At 39.8% G+C, this 16,051-nt stretch overlaps 1 protein-coding gene across 2 annotated transcripts in view; it reads left to right on the plus strand.

Moving 5' to 3' along the window:
* Positions 1 to 16,051, plus strand: part of erfl1 (Ets2 repressor factor like 1) — a 74,636-nt gene that overhangs the window by 14,819 nt on the left and 43,766 nt on the right. Inside the window, exons 1-2 of one of the 2 annotated variants that reach the window (XM_058052997.2) lie at positions 2,835 to 2,944; positions 5,009 to 5,140. The gene's annotated coding sequence lies outside the window, so the exon portion shown is untranslated. Of the gene's footprint in view, positions 1 to 2,834; positions 2,945 to 5,008; positions 5,141 to 16,051 lie in introns of those variants that run through there. The other variant, XM_078790790.1, reaches the window with a different exon arrangement.

Raw genomic sequence — 16,051 nt, forward strand, 5'->3', positions numbered from 1 at the left:
TTATTAATGACCCAAGTCGTTACAAAATGCAGTCGACAAAGGCTTATTCAAAATTGGTAACTTTCAGTCCAGAATGAGTCTTCTGAACTGCGGTTGAACCCATTGACCGATCAGAGAAATCAATTCTGGTATTGTCTGTAGTTGGTCTTCTTCTTTTGGGGCCATAAACCGATACAACCTTCCAGTTCTTAGGTCCTTATTAATGGAAACCCTGCTCCCCCCCCCATGTAATGACTTGGTACTTTAGTAATGTGTCAACAAACAAATTTGAATTGTTCAAAATTGGTACCTCAATTTAGGATATTGTTTGTCTTCTGATGTTTTTCAGTTCGTACACAATAACCTTCCACTCCCTAAAGGAGGGGTGTCCAGACTTTTTCCACCGGAGCCACATAGTGAAAAATGAAAACGTTTTCCCCAACATAGATTTTAAAAAATCTTTTTGTTTCTCATAATATCATGACTTTAAAAAAAAGGTTTAATATTTCAGCAGCATGCTACAAAAATGACTGAATTTTTCTTCATAATATTTTATTATTCTCATAAAATTGTGACTTTTTCCTCTTTAGAATATGACTGGTATTTAGTTTCATATATTTTTTCAAATTCTGATTGATTGTTTTGTGGGTGTATTCCAACAAAACTATGTAAATAAATGTTAAATGTTAAAAATGTTAAATGTTCAGTTGTCCATTTATTTGTCATTTGTAATTTTCTGCATATAAAATTATTTTTCTATTTTTCTATTGGAAAATTTGTTTTGGTTAGAGTCCATTTTGGTTTGAGTCAGACCTTCTGGAATTGATTAATGATGTTAACCAATGCATTGCTATAATCACATTTGTGGATTTTTTTCAAACTATTTCAACTTTCCTCTGGTCTGTTTTGTTCTTATGATTTTGACTTTATTTCCATGATATTTTGACTTTATTCCCATAGTATTTTGACTTTATTCTCAACAACTTTATTATCATTAACTTTCCACAACCAAAATGTACAGTTTTATATTGTTTTGTTTATTTTTCATGAAATTACAACTTTTCTTTAAAATCTGCCACAGGCCAATTAAAAAAAAAAGTCACCAATGGCCAAAACCAAAGACTTTGACAGAAGTCAACTTTTGTGTTTCTAACAGTTATTATACCACATCATGAGCCACTTCTGTGTCAAGTAATATGTTAACAAATCTAAAGTTTTTTCAAAAATTGGTACCTCCTTTTTAGCGTATAGTATGTCCTCTGAACTTACGTTTCCACAACTTTCTGGCCCCTACGCCACAAAAACATTGAAACCAGTCCTCATTGACTTGAAACCAAGTTGCCACATTTAATGACACTTTGGTAGTCCGTCACCAAACTATCTTTGAACATATTAGAAATGAGTCTGTGAAATGAGTCTTCTAATTCATCAATCCCAAAACTTCGATCCTAGTCTTTTTTGACTCACTGAGTCACTGCTGACATTAACGACTAAATCTGTTTTAGAAGACTGCAGTAATTGTAAAATAAATTACCTTTGAATGAATATGTTGTAATGACTATTTAGAATGTCGTTGGTCCTCTATACTTTTTGGTCCTAGTGATCCTTGAACATTGTGGACCTAAAATCAAGTCCTGTTGGCCTCGAATTATATGACTTTCATTCATTCATTTTCTACCGCTTATCCTCATAAGAGTCGCGGGGGTTGCTGGAGCCTATCCCAGCTGTCTTCATGCGAGAGGCGGGGTACACCCTGGACTGGTCGCCAGCCAATCACAGGGCACATATAGACAAACAACCATTCACACTCACATTCATACCTATGGACAATTTGGAGTCGCCAATTAACCTAGCATGTTTTTGGAATGTGGGAGGAAACCGGAGTACCCGGAGAAAACCCACGCTTTCACGGGGGAGAACATGCAAACTCAGAGGGTGGAATCAAACTCAGGTCTCCTAGCTGTGAGGTCTGCGCGGTAACCACTCATTTGCTGTGCAGCCGAAATTAATTCATTATTAATTCATTCATTCATTCATTTTCTACCGCTTATCCTCACGAGGGTAGCGGGGGTGCTGGAGCCTATCACAACTGTTTTTGGACAAGAGGCGAGGTACACCCTGGACTGGTCACCAGCCAATCACAGGGCACATATAGACAAACAACCATTCACACTCACATTCATACCTATGGACAATTTGGAGTCGCCAATTAACCTAGCATGTTTTTGGAATGTGGGAGGAAACCGGTGTACCGGAATCGAACTCGGGTCTCCTAACTGTGTGGCCTGCGCGCTAACCACTTTCACGCCATGTAGCCCTTGTGTGACTTAAATCATGATATTATTGATTTGTGCATGTGTACAGTATGTGTATAAATATAGTGTATATCGTTTTGGGTTCCTGTTCTGGTCACTTTTAGAGGCAAGTCCGGACTGTTCAGGTCCCAGAAGTGTACTTTGACTCTTTGGTGCTTGGTGGGAGAATGGGGGGGGGGACTCGTGTGGTTTTAAGAGAACACAAAAGCACCATCACACCTCTTTCTCCTTCTCTTACACACACACACACACACACACACACATACACGCGCGCGCACAGGCCTCATATATGAGACACAGGAGCGGAAACGGGTCGAATCCTACTTCAAATTCTCCTTCCTCTCGGCTTGTCGACCGGGGAAAACAAACCGACCCGAGGCACTGCGAATGGGGATTTATTAATTAACTACACACACACACACACACACACTCCAGAGAAAGAGAGAGAGAGAGAAATCCTCCTCCCTTCTTCCCTCCCTCCCTCCCACCCACCTCCGTGCGTCCCTCTCCGCCTGCCTGTGCTGTGTTCCCGGGGTTCAGGTTGGAAGAGTGTTACCTCTCTGCTCGCAGGCTCGGCGCGCGCGTTTGGATAGACTGACAGCTTTACGTACGCTCCCTAAAAAAAAAAACAACACCCCAACAGAAAGAAGGTATGTTTGCTGATGCTTCATATCCTCCTTTTATTTCTTCTTCGTTTTTTACTTCTCTTCTGTATTTTGGCGTGACATACAAAGTTCCCGAGTGACTTGAAGTAGACATTGACACGTGTTTTGTATGTTTTCTATTGTATTGTCTTGCATTTTGGGTTTTTTTAACACTTTTCTTGAGATTGAAATACAACTTGAAAAGTTGAGCCGTGCGTCGTTTATGAACGATTGCTCTAATTCGGACGTTTGCATATTTCAAGTTTTTCAGAAATTTCAGAATTCAGAAATACATATCTAACACCAGTAGTATAATTAGTCGTATAATTTTTTGGACATGTTCCCGTTTAGGAGTATAAAAGGGTGCGCTGGTTGAGCTGTCGGCGTTGGCCCGGATTAGCCTCTTTAAGTGTCTCTATTTGTTCAAGCACTCACCTCCATCAGTCAATTAAACATGCACTCTCTCTCTCTCTGTCACACACACACACACACACACGATTTAATATGTGTGTGTGTTACAGTCGTGGTTGTATATTTTAAGTCTTCATCGAATCTTTTTTTTAATCAATTATTTCTGCTTTTCCTTGCAGGAATATGAAATGTGTTTGCGTTTGGATTCTTTTATCTTTTTCATACGTACCAATGGTGCTGCGTTCACGCACTCAAGGTGTACTCCTCCCGTCAATGATTTGTGGCGGTATATGTTGCAGATAAACAGTGTTCGTCAATCAATACATGCATGTAACTATTGCAGATTATAGAGGGCGATCAATGGATACACACCCGTGTTGTTGATGCCCCCCCTGAACCCCCCCCATTACCACCACCACCATTGCATGCCGTCAATGAATGCAACTTTGCGCAGCATCAGAGCGCTTCAAAGAAAGTTTGAAAGTGTGTTTTTGTCAACTCGCTACGCTAAGAATGTACATTTTTAAAAGAAAAGGAGCTTAATATTTATGTTTTGTCATTAAATTGCAATTAAATTAACTGTGAACCAAAATATTACTTTGTCACTGTCACTAAAAATACTTATTATGATTATTATTATATAATGTTTACATACAAATTTCGTTCCTTTAAAGGAAGCACGCTTTGGTGGAATTTCTAAACCTTTTAATTTTAAAATTAATTATCATTCATTACAAATTATGACTAGTATAAAATAAGCAGGCATACACGTTTATCTATAATATAGTAGTTTAAATATAACCTATCAAATAATCATCTTTAAATCGTTTATTTATGAAGGCTGTCGCATTCAATGTCTTTTTTTAAAATTGTAATTACATGTTTTTGATTATTATTTTAACGAATGCATGTATGTAGCAGAGCACCGCTGTCACTCCAAATGATTGTTTTCATTTTATTCTCGTGAATTTACTGAAATGCTAATTGTATATGAAAGGCATAATTATTAATATTATAGAGATTAATTTATTAAATTACATAACAAAGTTACTTCTTGTTTTTGTTTTTATTTTACTCTTTTCCCCTGAAGGCCTCTACATTGGGGCTCCAATTTTTTTTTCTTCTTCGTTTTTTTTTGTTTTAAATAAATAATTCCCCCTACCATTAATGTGTTGTCATGTGGAAAGCAAAGTCATGTGATCAAAGTGCGGCTAGTTAGTGTGGTCAATATTCTTGCCAGCGAGTCGATAAAAAGTCAGCAAAGCCTGGTCAGGGCCTCCTCGCAAAGGGCAACAACTCGCACTCTTTAAATGTGTTTTTTCCATTAAAAAAAGCAAAATAATATTCTAACCGTGCGAAAATGTTTTATATTTTCACTATATCGTCACATAAATCATTATAATAATGATTTCAAATACTTCCTTACTCATAATGTAATTATAATTTTATTATTAATTAGTTCGAATTATTTTTAAAGGACTAATTTGTGGTTTATTAAGTGATTGTCCCAATGGGGGGTGATGACGCCACCTTAGGGTCTAATTATCGATTGATAATGCATATATCTCCAGCACCAAAATCAAACTGTGTTTGTTTGTTCTGCTATTTAATGGAATTAATTTCTGTATTATTATAATAGTTTTTTTTCGTTTTTTTTAGGGAAGAAGTTTTTGCAAAGCGAACCATCCACCACAGCGCAGCAGCGAGCCGATCCCTCGCAGCAGGCCGACAGACAGCGGTCCGGCTTCAGCCTCAGGTGCTTCTCTGAGGCGGGGCGACGCGGAGGTCCAGGTGGGTCAACTTTATCGTTCATCGTTTCGATCCCTTCCAATTCAAATCTATATGTATTTATGTTTATTTTACGATTCCATACAATAATAAGTCATGAGTAAATATTATCAGGTTGAATAGAGAAAGTGGCAATATGTGTAAAATATGCAATAATATACTCCTGTAAATATCTACAATTTAAAACATTACTCAGACAGACATTTTTATACATATAATATTGCATTTAAATTCATTTCTCTTTGCTCATGAACAATATTTCCCCAATAACCAATTTAGACTTATTAAACTTACTAAAATATATAATGTACTAGATAAGATAAGATATGCCTTTATTCGTCCCTCAGTGGGGAAATTTGCATTGCACAGCAGCAAGAGTACAGAATCAGTTAAGCAGTGCAAAATACACAATATAGAAAAATAATATAAATAACCCAAGTATTAACAAATCAACAGTTTTACCCAGAGTTATATATATATATATATATATATATATATATATATATATACAAATACAGTATGCAAATAATATGAAACGAGATGAGATATATGACCAGTCTATACACTATGAGATCTTGCTAGTGAGTTAATATGAGGCATTATAGAAATACTTCACATAGAACTTAATATATTGCATTTAGAACCTTAATATTGTACAGTGAATGGAGTCTGGAGTAACTATACTGAATATTGCACAGATGCTAGCATAACATCCACAAATATAAAGGATTAAAATGATGTACATAATCAGAAAGCCCCCCCCCCAAAAAAAAAAAAACTAGTGCCTGTTTATACAGTACATGATATTATTGTACTTTTTTCAGGGACCCAATAAATACTAACCAGAGTTCAGGAAAGGCTGACTCATAATGGATTTATATACCACTTCCACAATATCTAGAGGTCAACAGAAGTTATTGTCCTGTCAATGGAAAAATTCCTGTGTTGCCGTACAAGTTATGTTTACTCATTTTTGGAAGTAATCTTAAAAAAAAAAAAAAAAAAAACCTAGAAGTACATGCATACTTGCGACTAATCAAAGGCGTCCGTGAGCCATCGCCCTCGGCCATTACCGATCAACGCCCGCAAAGGCTTCCTCCGCCCTCCCTCCTAAGTCTTCCTGTCTGATATTAGCCCCTCGGCTCGTTTTAAAATGTGCATCTCAGTATTCATTATTCACCGCTCATTACTTATTTGGCTGAGAGGGGGGATCGGAGGGGGGGGGGTGTCTCTTACTACACTTCTCTTCTCTACCTGTTACACTCCAGAGCCTGGAGGGCAAGTGAAGGACTATCCTATCTATCGCTTATCGCTACTTGTTGTCTCCACAGCAGGCAACGACAAACTTGTACACAATGATAACAGTGGCACGTATCAATCTATCTCTGCTGTCAGAGGGAGCGCTTAGCGGGAGTGGCTCAGAGAGAGACTCGCGGGCGTGAAAGGTCACTTAATCAATGGAGCGCAATTTGACAAATCCCCCGCAACTCTTATCATCCTCGCGGGGCATTTAAGGCCCGAGGACCGGCTGAAGATTAATCCTGAAGCTTGCCGCCGCCGCAGCCGCGGAGTGCATGCCGAGGAGCACGGCCAAGCATATGGGCACGCAGGGAAGATGGGTAGATTCGGGAGAGTCAAAATCCCCTTTGACACTGCCTTTTTCCACCATCGTTCCACGTTTCTGTATGAAAACGACCTCCAAGATGGAACCTTCATGTTGCCTGTGTGTAAGGGTATTGGCGGAATAGAGGAGTGAACTTTAACCTGTTGTATTTTGAATAGCAAATCAGACGCTGGAGCTGATGTTGTCTCACCTGTAGGTTCTGTGTGAAATGAACAATGGAAATTTGACACCACTATTATTTGGATATTTGGAGGACTATTTTGTATTTTTCCACACAGGAACGTATGACTGGGTAAACAAACAAAGCCAACAAAACAATAGAAGAAGAACAAACACATGCACCTAATGTCCGTCGTTTTCCGCTTTTTCGACTTGTTTAGACTTATCAAGAACAGGATCCCAAATCATGTCGACTGGGGGTCATGCTAGTCGAAATATTCAGATTTTATGTTGTCGTTTTGGAAGTAGTCCACAACCGTTCACTTCTAGTCATGTGACAGATACATGGTGGTGAGGTCATAGTTTTCAAAAAGTAGTAGATTTATTTCTCCATATTGTCATTATCAGATTTTCCCACCAAAAAAAAAAAAAAACATTCAGTGCATCCAGAACACCGTTGACGCTTTCACGATAATACGTTAATAGTGTGAGCAGCTCCTTACTGCTGCAAACAGGGTGAAACATGTCAAAGCATGCACCCTGACTATGTTACCTGTGCTATTACTTATCTGATAAATACACTACAGTGGTGCTGTTATTAAACCATATACAGTATGTGGGATTGACTTGAAATTTCTCAAACAGTTCAACACCCACTGTGACTTTAAGGACTTTTGCCAAATTTATTAATTCATTCATTTTGAGGATTGTGGGGGTGCTGGAGCCTATCCCAGCTGCCTTCAGGCGAGAGGCGGGGTACACCCTGGACTGGTCGCCAGCCAATCACAGGGCACATATAGACAAACAACCATTCAATTGAAAAAAAAAACAACCATTCAGAGTTATTTAAAGGGGACTTATTGTGCTTATTTTTCGGCCCTTTGTATTGTGTTGTGGACTCCTGTAGAGCAGCTACACACAATAACACAACAATCCTGGACTTTCCAAAACATTCATTCATTCGGGGGTGGGGGGGGGGGGGGGTGGAGCCTATCCCAGCTGTCTTATGGGCGAGAGGCGGGGTACACCCTGGACTGGTCACCAGCCAATCACAGGGCACATATAGACAAACAACCATTCACACTCACATTCATACCTATGGACAATTTGGGGTCGCCAATTAACCTAGCATGTTTTTGGAATGTGGGAGGAAACCGGAGTACCCGGAGAAAACCCACGCATGCACGGGGAGAACATGCAAACTCCATACAGAGATAGCCGAGGGTGGAATTGAACCCTGGTCTCCTAGCTGTGCGGTCTGTGCGCTAACCACTAGTCCACCGTGCCGCCCTTTTGCTGAAAAACAACAATATTTGGAACACAGCTTTTTGGTTTGTTTGGAAAAACATGGCCACCAAACCAAATGTTTTTACAGACGCGTGGGTGGTACTTAACAACTCATTGAGCATTTGTGTAATGATTATAAAACTTTGCATATATCTGTATTGCATGCAGCTGCCCCTGCCTTACACTCAGGTCACCCCGAGGCAAATAAACATCTGGTTAGGACTCAGTCCTGCATGTCTAACAAACCATTACGACCACCACAAATGTCTGCTATGACTCTAATACACCACTTTTGCTGGATCTCTGTGTGAAAAACACTACTAGAAGCTGCCTAAACGGCTAATTTAAATATACCCCGTTATGATCTGTTTGCTGCATGTAGAACTTTACACGGATTTACGCAAAAATATCTTAAACTGTAAACTTTTGTGAAAAAAAACAAGTAGTTTTTAGTGTAATCCTGCTAACAAACAGCTCCTCGCTAGAAGAAAACAAAGGTGTATGAGTGCTGGCGGTCTCCTGTGGCATGTTTAGCCAGCCTGCAGCAGAGTGCAACCAAGAGGAAAATGAGCTTTTTTTTTTTTTTTTTTTTTTTTTGGTCCACCAGGTTGGCCTTCCTCTTCTTCTACCTCAGCATGGTAAACTGCAGGAGGGATTTAGAGAGGGCCACAATCACTTTACACTTATGTGCTGCTAACCAGGATCACACACTGTGCTAAACATTACATTATTCTTTTCTTGTAAACCCCTTGAAAACTTTTTTCGGACTCTTACTGCAGTTAAGTAAACTGCAAAGTAACTTGTGTTAATACTGACATGCCTGGAATGGGTTTTGCATATGATGCAGGGAAGTAAAACCTTTCAATTTCAAAGTTTCTAACATTCAGAAACCCTGCAAAATTGGTTCATCAGAGACAGAATACTACTATAGATTTATCCGCCTGGGTTTTTTTTTTACACAAAACCCATGAAAGTGGGACATTTAGAGAATGTAATGCATGATGATGTGGTGTGACATTTTAAAATATTTGTATGACAGCAGCAACAATTGCTTTCAAAACAGGGCGGGAGAAGTGAGCGTCAGGTGGTAAACATAGCCTAGCAGGTTATGGTCAGACTTTCATCATAAAATCAGCTATGAAAGCACCACTGTTTGATTCTGTAACTTATTGGGAGTCGTTGAGAATGCGGTGGACGTGAGAGCAGCTACTTTGAGATCACTCTGATCCGCTTAAAATCTCTATAAGGGTTATAGCTTTCAGCCAAAAGAATACGCTGCATTTGCATCAGGAATAAAATACAGTATAAAATATTACATAAGCCAATGTTAGCAGACGTATATGTCACAGTAGTCCTTGCATGAGTACTCAACCCATTAGTCTGTTTATATTACCGTATTTTTCAGACTAAGTCACACTTTTTTTTCATAGGTTGGCTGTTCCTGCGACTTATACTCCAGAGCGACTTATAAATTAAAAAGCTGTTTATTGTTACATAAACACTGGACACCTTTTCTGTTTATGTTTATTTTTTGTCTAGCTGAATGATAACATTCCCCGCTTAAATTATCTATAAGGGTTATAGCTTTCAGCCAAAAGAATACGCTGCATTTGCATCAGGAATAAAATACAGTATAAAATATTACCTAGGCCAATGTTAGCAGACGTATATGTCACAGTAGTCCTTGCATGAGTACTCAACCTATTAGTCTGTTTATATTACTGTATTTTTCAGATTATTGTTAGAACTTGCCTTCCGATAATGTTTGTTTTGGTCAAGTAGTTTGTAAAAAAAAAAAATTACCCGCAAAAAATGTGACTTATGTATGTTTTTTTTCTACCTAATTATGCATTTTTGGCCTTGTGCGACTTATACTCTGGAGCGACTTATAGTCCAGAAAATACGGTATTATATTTGCTGGTGGAGTAAACACTCCGAAGCACCAATCAACTGCAACAAAACACATCAACACTGCCACCTAGTGACCACAAAATGTATTTAGTATTTATTTAGCATCTTGAGCATGAAGCCTTCATTTATTGAGCCGTCATGTACCCCCTAAAAGTTATATTTCATTTTATTTAATTTTTTCCATTCCTATCATTGCCTTTCTATGGAGTTTGTGTGGTGCCTATTTTGACTTAAACCAAAGTTAGCATATATACGGTCCCTTTGGCTATTGGTATTGGATCTCATTATCTTGTGCGGGTGGACCTAATTTCACTAACTTGGAGAGAGTGGAGAGTAACAACAAACGGGTCAACGAGATTGGATGATGAAGTTTGAAAAGCCTAAGAAAGTTGTCTGAAAGGAGGAGCAAGGGTAACATGAGAGGAAGAGATACTGAACGAGATGGAAAGATGGTGGTGGGACTGGAGACAAGACAGGGATGACAGATGAAGGACGCAAGGGAGGGAAGGGAGAAAATGTGTGAGTGATGTATGAGAGGCAGAGAGGAGAGAGAGAGGGAGTGCTTTACCAGAAGAGAGATGAAGTCAACTTGTCCTCTGGTCAGTCATTAATCCGATTTAAAGGCAATTAAGGTGAGACTGATTCCTTCCTAAGGCGAAAGGAATGGATGACGAGGGTGAGGAGAGGCGGGAATTGAGGACAAAGAGGGAATGCATGGCCGGATAAGACGGGTGCATGCTTCCAGTCTAAAACACTGCAACATCCATCCATTTATTTTCTATGCCGCTTATTCTCACTAGGGTGGCCAGGGTATGCTGGAGCCTATCCCGGCTGACTTCTAAATGTAAACAAAAAATTAATTTGATCGAGATAATATACTTGTGAGCCTATCCCAGCTGTCTTTGGGCGAGAGGCGGTTTACACTTTGGACTGGTTGCCAGCCAATCACAGGGCACATATAGACAAACAACCATTCACACTCACATTCATACCTATGGACAATTTGGAGTCACCAATTAACCTAGCATGTTTTTTGGAATGTGGGAGGAAACCGGAGTACCCGGAGAAAACCCACGCATGCACGGGGAGAACATGCAAACTCCACATAGAGATGGCTGAGGGGGGAATTGAACCCAGTTCTCCTAGCTGTGTGGCTTGTGCGCTACCCACTCGGCGTCTCCTACAACATTCATTCATTCATTCATTTTCTACCGCTTATCCTCACGAGGGTCGCAGGGGGTGCTGGAGCCTATCCCAGCTGTCTTGGGGCCGAGAGGCGGGGTACACCCTGGACTGGTGGCCAGCCAATCACAGGGCACATATAGACAAACAACCATTCACACTCACATTCATACCTATGGACAATTTGGAGTCGCCAATTAACCTAGCATGTTTTTGGAATGTGGGAGGAAACCGGAGTACCCGGAGAAAACCCACGCAGGCACGGGGAGAACATGCAAACTCCACACAGAGATAGCAGTGGGTGGTATTGAACCTTGGTTTCCTAGTTGTGAGGTCTGCATGCTAACCACTTGTCCACCGTGCAGCCTGCAAAAACATTACAAGTTAATTATTTGTTATTATTGATGCAGATATCCGGTACATCCAGGCAAGATTAAATTCAAAAGTGTTCGCAACTTTCTTTGACCCTATGACAGAATAGCTAGCAAGCGCACTCTTGAAAAAAAAAAAAAATAAAAAAAAACTTGACAGTGAGTCAGCCACTCGATTTCACAGAAGCAGGTTAGTTTGTTACGTGCAACACTGTACTAAAACCAAGACCAGAGTACTTAAACCCAGGCGAGAAATGAAACTTTTGAAAACTGAGGTTTGACTGTATATATATTGCACCACTCAAAACCCACCCGTTTAAATCCGCTTTTAATGTCAAACTTTTTATACCTGACTGCTGCGCCCTGCCCCGCTTTTAGCCTCGTTTTAGCTCTGAATGAATGTATGGATATTGTATTTGAATGCATCTTTCACTCTAATCTTTAATCTTTTACTTTTTACTGTTTTTATTCAGCTCTATTTTTATTTCTTTTTATCTACTGTAAAGCGTCTTTGAGTACTCTGAAAAGCGCTATACAAATAAAATGTATTATAATAATAATAATAATAATTATTATTATTATCACTACGACACAGGGGCAACAGAGCCAATGTTGTAATAGTTATTATTATTATTATTATTATTATTATTATTATTACACACAGATATAATAATAATAATAATAATAATAATAAATATTATTATTATTATTATATTTGTGTGTAATAATAATAATAATAATAATAATTAATAATAATAATATTTATTTATTTATTATAACAGAACCAATGTTGTAATAATAATAATAATATAATTATTACACAGGGGCAACAGAACCAATGTTGTAATAGTTATTTATTATTATTATTACACAGGGGCAACAGAACCAATATTGTAATAGTTATTATTATTATTATTATTATTATTATTATTATTATTATTATTATTATTATTATTATAACACAGGGGCAACAGAACCAATGTTGGGAGGAAACTGTTCAGTTAATAATAAACTACCCTGCGGTTGTTTTCATAGACCACACACTCGAGACTGGGAGAGCTTATTCGAATAGAGCATTTTCAGATATAAACATCGTTCTACACAGTACTGTTACATGAAACTTTAATTTATTTGCGTTTAATCTTTTGTGTGTCAGTGCACAAACTCAAAAATGGAGTAGAATAAAATAGTAAAGCCGATATCAAGGTCAAAAGTGTGCAATAGTAGAGGAGAATAATACAAGTTGAAGGATAAAGTGGGCCTTTAACAATATGAAAACAATACGCGCTACCTTCTTAGTTCCGCCTCCTCAATCCCTTTCTCGGTGTGTTCCTCCGCTGATCCAGATGTGTATCACATGTGTCTCGGGGGAGGGTCGACATGGGGGTCCCTCTGTCGCTGTAGCGTGGCTATGTCTATTGGGAGATGGTGCCTTGTGATAGCGGGGCTGTGTGACACGTACACAACAGTACATAAATCAAACACACACATAGGCGCGCTCCCGCCATTTATCTCCCGCCCGAGCGGCATCTGTGATAGCGGCAAACTCTGCATAGGGAGTCAAAGAGTTTGCGTGCCTTGTTAAATAATGGGTAGTTGTGCCTTTGCCATTGTTAAGTCCTCGCTATAGGGGCCCTTTTGTTGCTTTGCTTAGACGCGCTCAATTGTTTTTCTACTGCACCCAACTGAGTTGTTATTACGGCCGTTTGTGTGATTAATGAAGATAGATAATATGTTACTGTGTGACACTGTAGCGCCTGCTCGGATGAGAATTTTGTGGTGCAAAAAAGTAGTTAGTAGAAATCTTAAAAATAGATCCATACTATTTGCAGAGGTTGGCTTCCGAGAGCAATTCAAGAAACAATACAAGCAGTTGATGTTTGCTAAATACAAGGATGAAGAGTCTTGAACCAGTCATGATGTGCTATACATATCACTATATTGACACTTACTATGGTACCCATTATGTCATTGGATGGTCATATCACCTCGTACTTTGGTACGGGACAAAAAATTAAGAAAAATAACAAAAATAAAAAAAACAAACTTCGGCGGACTGGTAGAGTAACACGTCGTCACATCGCTACACTGAGAGGAAGGGCAATGTCGCTTTTGTTCTTCACAATTAAATATTTCAGTTCAATTCCCTCTATGAATTGTCTTATTTCTCTCATGTGTTCTGTGTAGTATGAGTAACTTCTAATATAATTTATAAGCTCAGAAATTGGACTTATGTCACAGTCTAGTCTACTTGTACTACTACTTGCATATTCTAACTAGTTTGTGTTAATTATAAAGAGACTTGTGAACTTTTTAGTGGGGGGTACAAGTCCCCCAAAATCCGACCATTCACAGTTTTACATTAGAAATCATGATTCACCAAATTTATTTAGTCCCGACTACATTTCCTCCAAAATTCAGTTGAACTTCCTCCTAAATGACGTTAATCGGCCAACACACGTCCACAGATCCCCACGTATGTCCTGATTGGACTTTCTCATTTCAGTTCAATCTCCCCTATGAATTGTCTTATGTCTCTCATGTGTTCTGTATAGTATGAGTAACTTCTAATATAATTATTAGTACTAAGAAAGTAGAAGTACTAAGAAATTGGACTTATGTCACAGTCTAGTCTACTTGTACTACTACTTGCATATTCTCCTCATATTCTAACTAGTTTGTGTTAATTATAAAGAGACTTATGAACATTTTAGTGGGGGGTACAAGTCCCCCAAAATCCGACCATTCACAGTTTTAAATTAAAAATCCTCATTCACCAAGTTTATTTAGTGCCGACTACATTTCCTCCTAAATGACGTTAATCGGCCAACACACGTCCACAGATCCCCACGTATGTCATGTGATTGGACTCTCTCCTGTCAAGACTCCTTTTATTTTTCCGTCTCGTTTGCTCGTCCCATCGCGCCTCCTAGATTGAGTGGCCATTTGGCTGCTGTTGACAGGAGGCAGCAGCTATTGACAGAGCCCTGCCGCGGAGGCGTGTCTCGGGGCCCCCACGTCCAAAGCGTTTGTGGCGTTTAATACACTGAAGCAGCCGTCCTCGCAGCCCTCACCCTGCATGCTACTGCCATCGGGATCAATATGCACCGGGTTAGTGAGAAATGGACCATCTGATGCACACTCGGAGAAAGGGTGGGTGGAATGGGGTTGGGGTGGTTGTGATGAGGGAGTGACAGAGACAGAAACAACGGGAGGGGTTGAAGGGGACGGGGGGGGGGGGGATGGCAAGATGACTGTGATTAGCTTTAAAAGACATGGAGGCGCAGAGCGCTAACCCAGCACAGCGATGGCTGGAGAGGCGAAGAAAGTGGTCAACACTTGAAAGAGACATTCAGCGGGGAGGGAAAACAGATTGGCGGCGGCGGAAAAAGAGGAAGAGTCCGGACACAAGGGAGGATGCACGGGGGAAGAAAGGTGGATAGTAGGGAAGGAGTGCGGAGAGAGGAGGACGAGGGGGGGGTGTACACAGAAATGAGGAGGAACAGAGGGGAGGGAGGTAAAAATTTCCATCAGGTTTTCAATTGGGGCGGATCAATAGTGTATTAGAGCTCACCTTGACCCCCCCACCGCCCCCCCCCGCCCAACCCCATCTCCACTTCTTCCCTGGCCAGGCTACTCTCCCTCGCAGCGGGGGACGGCGAGGGGGAGAGAATGCATTATGGCCTCCCTTTCTGGGAGCAAAGTGGCAGAAAATGGCACAATAAAAGCAAGAGGTTACCGAAGGAAAGAGGGGAGCTAAGAGAAAGTGCCAGACGACTTTTCTTTTTTCTAATAAAACACATCATACCGTATTATGCGGATATTTTGATACCGATAATGTCATGATACAGCGAATACATGACAATATCTATATAGTAGAACACCCGTGTTTATCGGTTTATGTCAAATTTATGCCAAATTTTGGCAAACTTTTTCAAGTTAACGTTATAAATACACTGCATGAGTCCAACTGTGTTGTTAATTATTTGTAATCACAACATGCCCTGTTAGCATTCTTAGCTTGCTAACAAAATGACAACCGGAAGTGTGCAAAACATGTTTTTATAGTTTTGTAATTATACTTTTACATGCATAAAACCATTATAAATGCATGTAAATGATGAATGAAGACAATGAAAGTTACTTTTACCTTCATTTTATGCTAGGAGTCCACTGGGCCCGCGCCAGTTGGTGCCAGTTCACGCCAATGCAATTTGCTGTGGTGCCTCGTGTCGCCAATAAGGTGCCTAGTGGCGTGCAGTGGTTCAAACTGCCTCCCAACTGGCTCGTGGTGACCCGTAAAAAATGAATTTGGCGACAAGAAAATTTCAAAATGTTCGTTGCGCCACTTGCATCGGCGCAAAGTGTCCACCAAGTGGA

This window comes from Doryrhamphus excisus, linkage group LG5 (assembly GCF_037039965.1).
Source record: "Doryrhamphus excisus strain RoL-2023G ecotype Guam linkage group LG5, RoL_Dexc_Guam_v1.1, whole genome shotgun sequence".
Classification (NCBI taxonomy): Eukaryota; Metazoa; Chordata; class Actinopteri; order Syngnathiformes; family Syngnathidae; genus Doryrhamphus; species Doryrhamphus excisus.